Source organism: Schistocerca gregaria, unplaced genomic scaffold (genome assembly GCF_023897955.1).
Source record: "Schistocerca gregaria isolate iqSchGreg1 unplaced genomic scaffold, iqSchGreg1.2 ptg001437l, whole genome shotgun sequence".
Classification (NCBI taxonomy): Eukaryota; Metazoa; Arthropoda; class Insecta; order Orthoptera; family Acrididae; genus Schistocerca; species Schistocerca gregaria.
In genome coordinates, this window is record NW_026062736.1 from 17,501 (window position 1) to 25,000 (window position 7,500).

The following is a 7,500-nucleotide window of genomic DNA, read 5'->3' on the forward strand; positions in this document are numbered from 1 at the left end:
CGGACCTCCATCAGGGTTTCCCCTGACTTCGTCCTGGCCAGGCATAGTTCACCATCTTTCGGGTCCCAACGTGTACGCTCTAGGTGCGCCTCACCTCGCAATGAGGACGAGACGCCCCGGGAGTGCGGAGGCCGCCGCCCCGTGAAGGGCGGGGAAGCCCCATCCTCCCTCGGCCCGCGCAAGGCGAGACCTTCACTTTCATTACGCCTTTAGGTTTCGTACAGCCCAATGACTCGCGCACATGTTAGACTCCTTGGTCCGTGTTTCAAGACGGGTCGTGAAATTGTCCAAAGCTGAAGCGCCGCTGACGGGAGCGATTATTCCGCCCGAGAGCATCCCGAGCCAACAGCGGCGCGGGTCCGGGGCCGGGCCAGGTAGGTCCGTCATCCGGGAAGAACCGCGCGCGCTTGCCGGGAGCCCGAGCGCCCAAAGGGGCGAATCGACTCCTCCAGATATACCGCCGAGCAGCCAGCCAGGACACCGGGGCTCTGCCCAACAGACGCGAACCGAGGCCCGCGGAAGGACAGGCTGCGCACCCGGGCCGTAGGCCGGCACCCAGCGGGTCGCGACGTCCTACTAGGGGAGAAGTGCGGCCCACCGCACACCGGAACGGCCCCACCCCGCGGCGAGTGGAAAGGCAACCGGACACGACCCCGCCGCGGATTGCTCCGCGCGGGCGGCCGGCCCCATCTGCCGAGGGCGGGGGCCAGTGGCCGGATGGGCGTGAATCTCACCCGTTCGACCTTTCGGACTTCTCACGTTTACCCCAGAACGGTTTCACGTACTTTTGAACTCTCTCTTCAAAGTTCTTTTCAACTTTCCCTCACGGTACTTGTTCGCTATCGGTCTCGTGGTCATATTTAGTCTCAGATGGAGTTTACCACCCACTTGGAGCTGCACTCTCAAGCAACCCGACTCGAAGGAGAGGTCCCGCCGACGCTCGCACCGGCCGCTACGGGCCTGGCACCCTCTACGGGCCGTGGCCTCATTCAAGTTGGACTTGGGCTCGGCGCGAGGCGTCGGGGTAGTGGACCCTCCCAAACACCACATGCCACGACAGGCGGCAGCCTGCGGGGTTCGGTGCTGGACTCTTCCCTGTTCGCTCGCCGCTACTGGGGGAATCCTTGTTAGTTTCTTTTCCTCCGCTTAGTAATATGCTTAAATTCAGCGGGTAGTCTCGCCTGCTCTGAGGTCGTTGTACGAGGTGTCGCACGCCACACCGCCAGCCGGCTGTGCACGCTACCGAGAAAGTACCGGTATGCGAACCGCCAGGCGACGGGCGCGCATCGCACGTTTAAGGAGACGCGGCCGGCCACACAGGCGACCACGACACTCCCACGTCTCCGAAGCGGGACAAACGCCGCGCGCTTCAGTATACGTAGCCGACCCTCAGCCAGACGTGGCCCGGGAACGGAATCCATGGACCGCAATGTGCGTTCGAAACGTCGATGTTCATGTGTCCTGCAGTTCACATGTCGACGCGCAATTTGCTGCGTTCTTCATCGACCCACGAGCCGAGTGATCCACCGTCCTGGGTGATCTTTTCCTTTTCAGTCTCCCACTGTCTCTTTCAAGACAGTAGCATTTGCGGGACTGAGGCGTCTGACGGCCCCTGTTCCACTATTTTTTTTGTGTCCAACGGCCTCACAGCCGATGGGCGTCGTACGGCTCCACACCGGAGCGGACAGGCACTCGGGCGAACGTCATTCAAAACCGGCGCCAGGCGCCAGGTACCGCAGGCCAGCCGCTCCAGAGCTTCAGCGCTCGTACCACACAACAACAACACTTCCGCTAGTTTTGAGAGGCACGCGTGGTTCCGCACGCGGCGCACGGCCACTGCCGTACAGGTAGCGTGTTGCGCGACACGACACGCACATCGAAAGACATGCAGTCTAGTCGGTAATGATCCTTCCGCAGGTTCACCTACGGAAACCTTGTTACGACTTTTACTTCCTCTAAATGATCAAGTTTGGTCATCTTTCCGGTAGCATCGGCAACGACAGAGTCGATGCCGCGTACCAGTCCGAAGACCTCACTAAATCATTCAATCGGTAGTAGCGACGGGCGGTGTGTACAAAGGGCAGGGACGTAATCAACGCGAGCTTATGACTCGCGCTTACTGGGAATTCCTCGTTCATGGGGAACAATTGCAAGCCCCAATCCCTAGCACGAAGGAGGTTCAGCGGGTTACCCCGACCTTTCGGCCTAGGAAGACACGCTGATTCCTTCAGTGTAGCGCGCGTGCGGCCCAGAACATCTAAGGGCATCACAGACCTGTTATTGCTCAATCTCGTGCGGCTAGAAGCCGCCTGTCCCTCTAAGAAGAAAAGTAATCGCTGACAGCACGAAGGATGTCACGCGACTAGTTAGCAGGCTAGAGTCTCGTTCGTTATCGGAATTAACCAGACAAATCGCTCCACCAACTAAGAACGGCCATGCACCACCACCCACCGAATCAAGAAAGAGCTATCAATCTGTCAATCCTTCCGGTGTCCGGGCCTGGTGAGGTTTCCCGTGTTGAGTCAAATTAAGCCGCAGGCTCCACTCCTGGTGGTGCCCTTCCGTCAATTCCTTTAAGTTTCAGCTTTGCAACCATACTTCCCCCGGAACCCAAAAGCTTTGGTTTCCCGGAGGCTGCCCGCCGAGTCATCGGAGGAACTGCGGCGGATCGCTGGCTGGCATCGTTTATGGTTAGAACTAGGGCGGTATCTGATCGCCTTCGAACCTCTAACTTTCGTTCTTGATTAATGAAAACATACTTGGCAAATGCTTTCGCTTCTGTTCGTCTTGCGACGATCCAAGAATTTCACCTCTAACGTCGCAATACGAATGCCCCCGCCTGTCCCTATTAATCATTACCTCGGGTTCCGAAAACCAACAAAATAGAACCGAGGTCCTATTCCATTATTCCATGCACACAGTATTCAGGCGGGCTTGCCTGCTTTAAGCACTCTAATTTGTTCAAAGTAAACGTGCCGGCCCACCGAGACACTCAACAAAGAGCACCCTGGTAGGATTTAAACGGGGTCCGCCTCGGGACGCGAAAGCACCCCTTCGGCTCGCCCCACCGGCAGGACGTCCCACGATACATGCCAGTTAAACACCGACGGGCGGTGAACCAACAGCGTGGGACACAAATCCAACTACGAGCTTTTTAACCGCAACAACTTTAATATACGCTATTGGAGCTGGAATTACCGCGGCTGCTGGCACCAGACTTGCCCTCCAATAGATACTCGTTAAAGGATTTAAAGTGTACTCATTCCGATTACGGGGCCTCGGATGAGTCCCGTATCGTTATTTTTCGTCACTACCTCCCCGTGCCGGGAGTGGGTAATTTGCGCGCCTGCTGCCTTCCTTGGATGTGGTAGCCGTTTCTCAGGCTCCCTCTCCGGAATCGAACCCTGATTCCCCGTTACCCGTTACAACCATGGTAGGCGCAGAACCTACCATCGACAGTTGATAAGGCAGACATTTGAAAGATGCGTCGCCGGTACGAGGACCGTGCGATCAGCCCAAAGTTATTCAGAGTCACCAAGGCAAACGGACCAGACAAGCCAATCCGATTGGTTTTGATCTAATAAAAGCGTCCCTTCCATCTCTGGTCGGGACTCTGTTTGCATGTATTAGCTCTAGAATTACCACAGTTATCCAAGTAACGTGGGTACGATCTAAGGAACCATAACTGATTTAATGAGCCATTCGCGGTTTCACCTTAATGCGGCTTGTACTGAGACATGCATGGCTTAATCTTTGAGACAAGCATATGACTACTGGCAGGATCAACCAGGGAGCTGCGTCAACTAGAGCTGAGCAGCCGGCCGCCCGGGAGTGTGTCCCGGGGGCCCGCGCGAACACGCAAGCGTCCGCTCAATTATTCTGCAAACAGGAGGAGGCCGAGCTCCCCTGCACGATACACCTCGAAACCCTCTCAGGTCCCGGCGGCGCGCAGCGCCGTCCTAGGTACTTGGTCGGTTTCGAGAGAGGCGCAATCGCCCGGAGTTAGGCGAGTAGACGGTTTTAGTGCGAACACCCTTGCTCCCAACTGAGCTTGCCGCTGCCGACAGAGGCCCGGGAGCGTGCTGTCGTGGCATTGCCGGCGGGAGACAACACGCGCCACCTATGGTGACCGGCAGCTCCAACGCCAGCGCCACACAAGGGCAAAGCCCCACTTGGGTGCAGAAGCGAACTCTCCCAGCACAGCGCACGCGCCAACACGTCCGCACAACTGCGATACAAACCACCTGCGAGAACCGCTGGGGCGACCGAGCAGCAGACGGCGTCGCGGCGCCGAGTGCCAGGCGGCGGCGCATCCTCAACGCACACAGTCCTCAATCAGACCAGCACACTGCAGATGTCCACCGCGCTTCGCACCGGGCTCGGCTGAACCAACTTTGGCCGCCAGGCGCCGCGTGCAGGGTGCGCCGCAGCGTAGCTGCGCCGCCTGCCGGGCCCGTCGGCTGGCGCTCCTGCCACTCGGCGCCCCCCACCAGCCGCCTGTTGCGCGTGCGCCCACGCAGCGCGCGGCCAACACGCCGGGCGGCCCCCCTTCACCGGCCGGGAACAGTCCCACCAAGCCACCGCCGCGTATCGCTTCATACCCACATGGGCCTAGTCACGCGTGTGGATGTGGCGGGTACCGCTGAAACAACCGGTTAATAGCTGTACCGATCGTCGCCATCACAGATTCACCTCCAGCGTGAACAACCGCTCAACAACGGATTTCCAGTTCATTTGCGTATCTTGGGCAGTAAACGTAGATGTCCACCTACATTTGCGAATTCAACAATTCTTGCATGCCAGGATGTCATGTGTCACGACACGCTACATCAGACCACATACACACTGCGACATGTGCAGAAGAGAACACGTGGAAGGTGGCCCGCGCACGTATGCGATGTACCTTCCGCGATCCACTGTCAACCGGCATCTGCGGCATGTCCCAGATATGGAACGCGGTCCACCAGGGTAGCACTTTGTGTGAGGCAATACGACAAAGTCGGAATACACGCGTCACTACATCAGACGGCTCACGCTGACCTGACCTGACCTGACTCACCGCACCACCACCCCCAGCGACCCAGGGTGACATACAATGCGTTCGTACGTTCCTCCCACACGCCTCTACGGCGTACCACAGTGCAACCTAGCTGTTATTGGGAGACGAGACAAGTAGCATCAAGCACAACATATGGAAATTGAGATTCGACACCGTTGGGCACAGCCAGCGTACGGTCACACGTATCACACTACTTCACTCTGTACGTAACGACCGATGATCGGTACAGCGTGTGGGTTACGCGTACGACATCAGCGGACAATGGACACAGACCATACCACGACGTACACTGAGGGCGTCGACATCTGAATGCAACTGAACAGCTGCGAGGCTCATTTAACACTCAAACGCCAGACCGACCAGCTTGAGAGGACAGAGACACAAAGAGGGGGACAGAGGGGGACAGAGGGGGGGGAGGGGGGGGGGTCGGCGATATAGTCCTATTGCAGTACAATTGACAGTGGATAGCAGGAATATGTGGAAAGTAAGCAACACTCGCAAGACATCTACATGAGGATAACAACGACACCAGAGATTCCGAGCAGTGAACTATGTTAGGCAAAGGGACAACGTGGGTTAGGTTAAGGGACAACGTGGGTTAGGTTAAGGGACAACGTGGGTTAGGTTAAGGGACAACGTGGGTTAGGTTAAGGGACAACGTGGGTTAGGTTAAGGGACAACGTGGGTTAGGTTAAGGGACAACGTGGGTTAGGTTAAGGGACAACGTGGGTTAGGTTAAGGGACAACGTGGGTTAGGTTAAGGGACAACGTGGGTTAGGTTAAGGGACAACGTGGGTTAGGTTAAGGGACAACGTGGGTTAGGTTAAGGGACAACGTGGGTTAGGTTAAGGGACAACGTGGGTTAGGTTAAGGGACAACGTGGGTTAGGTTAAGGGACAACGTGGGTTAGGTTAAGGGACAACGTGGGTTAGGTTAAGGGACAACGTGGGTTAGGTTAAGGGACAACGTGGGTTAGGTTAAGGGACAACGTGGGTTAGGTTAAGGGACAACGTGGGTTAGGTTAAGGGACAACGTCGGTTAGGTTAAGGGACAACGTCGGTTAGGTTAAGGGACAACGTCGGTTAGGTTAAGGGACAACGTCGGTTAGGTTAAGGGACAACGTGGGTTAGGTTAAGGGACAACGTGGGTTAGGTTAAGGGACAACGTGGGTTAGGTTAAGGGACAACTTGAGTTAGGTTAAGGGACAACTTGAGTTAGGTTAAGGGACAAATTGAGTTAGGTTAAGGGACAAATTGAGTTAGGTTAAGGGACAAATTGAGTTAGGTTAAGGGACAACTTGAGTTAGGTTAAGGGACAAATTGAGTTAGGTTAAGGGACAAATTGAGTTAGGTTAAGGGACAACTTGAGTTAGGTTAAGGGACAACTTGAGTTAGGTTAAGGGACAACTTGAGTTAGGTTAAGGGACAACTTGAGTTAGGTTAAGGGACAACTTGAGTTAGGTTAAGGGACAACTTGAGTTAGGTTAAGGGACAACTTGAGTTAGGTTAAGGGACAACTTGAGTTAGGTTAAGGGACAACTTGAGTTAGGTTAAGGGACAACTTGAGTTAGGTTAAGGGACAACTTGAGTTAGGTTAAGGGACAACTTGAGTTAGGTTAAGGGACAACTTGAGTTAGGTTAAGGGACAACTTGAGTTAGGTTAAGGGACAACTTGAGTTAGGTTAAGGGACAACTTGAGTTAGGTTAAGGGACAAATTGAGTTAGGTTAAGGGACAAATTGAGTTAGGTTAAGGGACAACTTGAGTTAGGTTAAGGGACAACTTGAGTTAGGTTAAGGGACAAATTGAGTTAGGTTAAGGGACAACTTGAGTTAGGTTAAGGGACAACTTGAGTTAGGTTAAGGGACAACTTGAGTTAGGTTAAGGGACAACTTGAGTTAGGTTAAGGGACAACTTGAGTTAGGTTAAGGGACAACTTGAGTTAGGTTAAGGGACAACTTGAGTTAGGTTAAGGGACAACTTGAGTTAGGTTAAGGGACAACTTGAGTTAGGTTAAGGGACAACTTGAGTTAGGTTAAGGGACAAATTGAGTTAGGTTAAGGGACAAATTGAGTTAGGTTAAGGGACAAATTGAGTTAGGTTAAGGGACAAATTGAGTTAGGTTAAGGGACAACTTGAGTTAGGTTAAGGGACAACGTGGGTTAGGTTAAGGGACAAATTGAGTTAGGTTAAGGGACAACTTGAGTTAGGTTAAGGGACAACTTGAGTTAGGTTAAGGGACAACTTGAGTTAGGTTAAGGGACAACTTGAGTTAGGTTAAGGGACAACTTGAGTTAGGTTAAGGGACAACTTGAGTTAGGTTAAGGGACAACTTGAGTTAGGTTAAGGGACAACTTGAGTTAGGTTAAGGGACAACTTGAGTTAGGTTAAGGGACAACTTGAGTTAGGTTAAGGGACAACTTGAGTTAGGTTAAGGGACAAC

The 7,500-nt window shown here is 54.1% G+C and overlaps 3 non-coding genes across 3 annotated transcripts in view; all 3 read right to left on the reverse strand.

Moving 5' to 3' along the window:
- LOC126332191 (large subunit ribosomal RNA) overlaps nt 1-1,195 on the reverse strand; it is a 4,222-nt gene extending 3,027 nt beyond the window's left edge. Inside the window, exon 1 of the ribosomal RNA XR_007563593.1 lies at nt 1-1,195. This exon is cut by the window's left edge and continues 3,027 nt beyond it. This is a non-coding gene — a ribosomal RNA (large subunit ribosomal RNA).
- A 188-nt stretch (nt 1,196-1,383) lies between these two features.
- Nucleotides 1,384-1,538, reverse strand: LOC126332193 (5.8S ribosomal RNA). Its single transcript, XR_007563594.1, has one exon. It is a non-coding gene; the product is annotated as a 5.8S ribosomal RNA (ribosomal RNA).
- Nucleotides 1,539-1,900: 362 nt separating this feature from the next.
- Nucleotides 1,901-3,793, reverse strand: LOC126332196 (small subunit ribosomal RNA). The gene has a single exon (XR_007563597.1). It is a non-coding gene; the product is annotated as a small subunit ribosomal RNA (ribosomal RNA).
- Between the last annotated feature and the right edge of the window lie 3,707 nt (nt 3,794-7,500).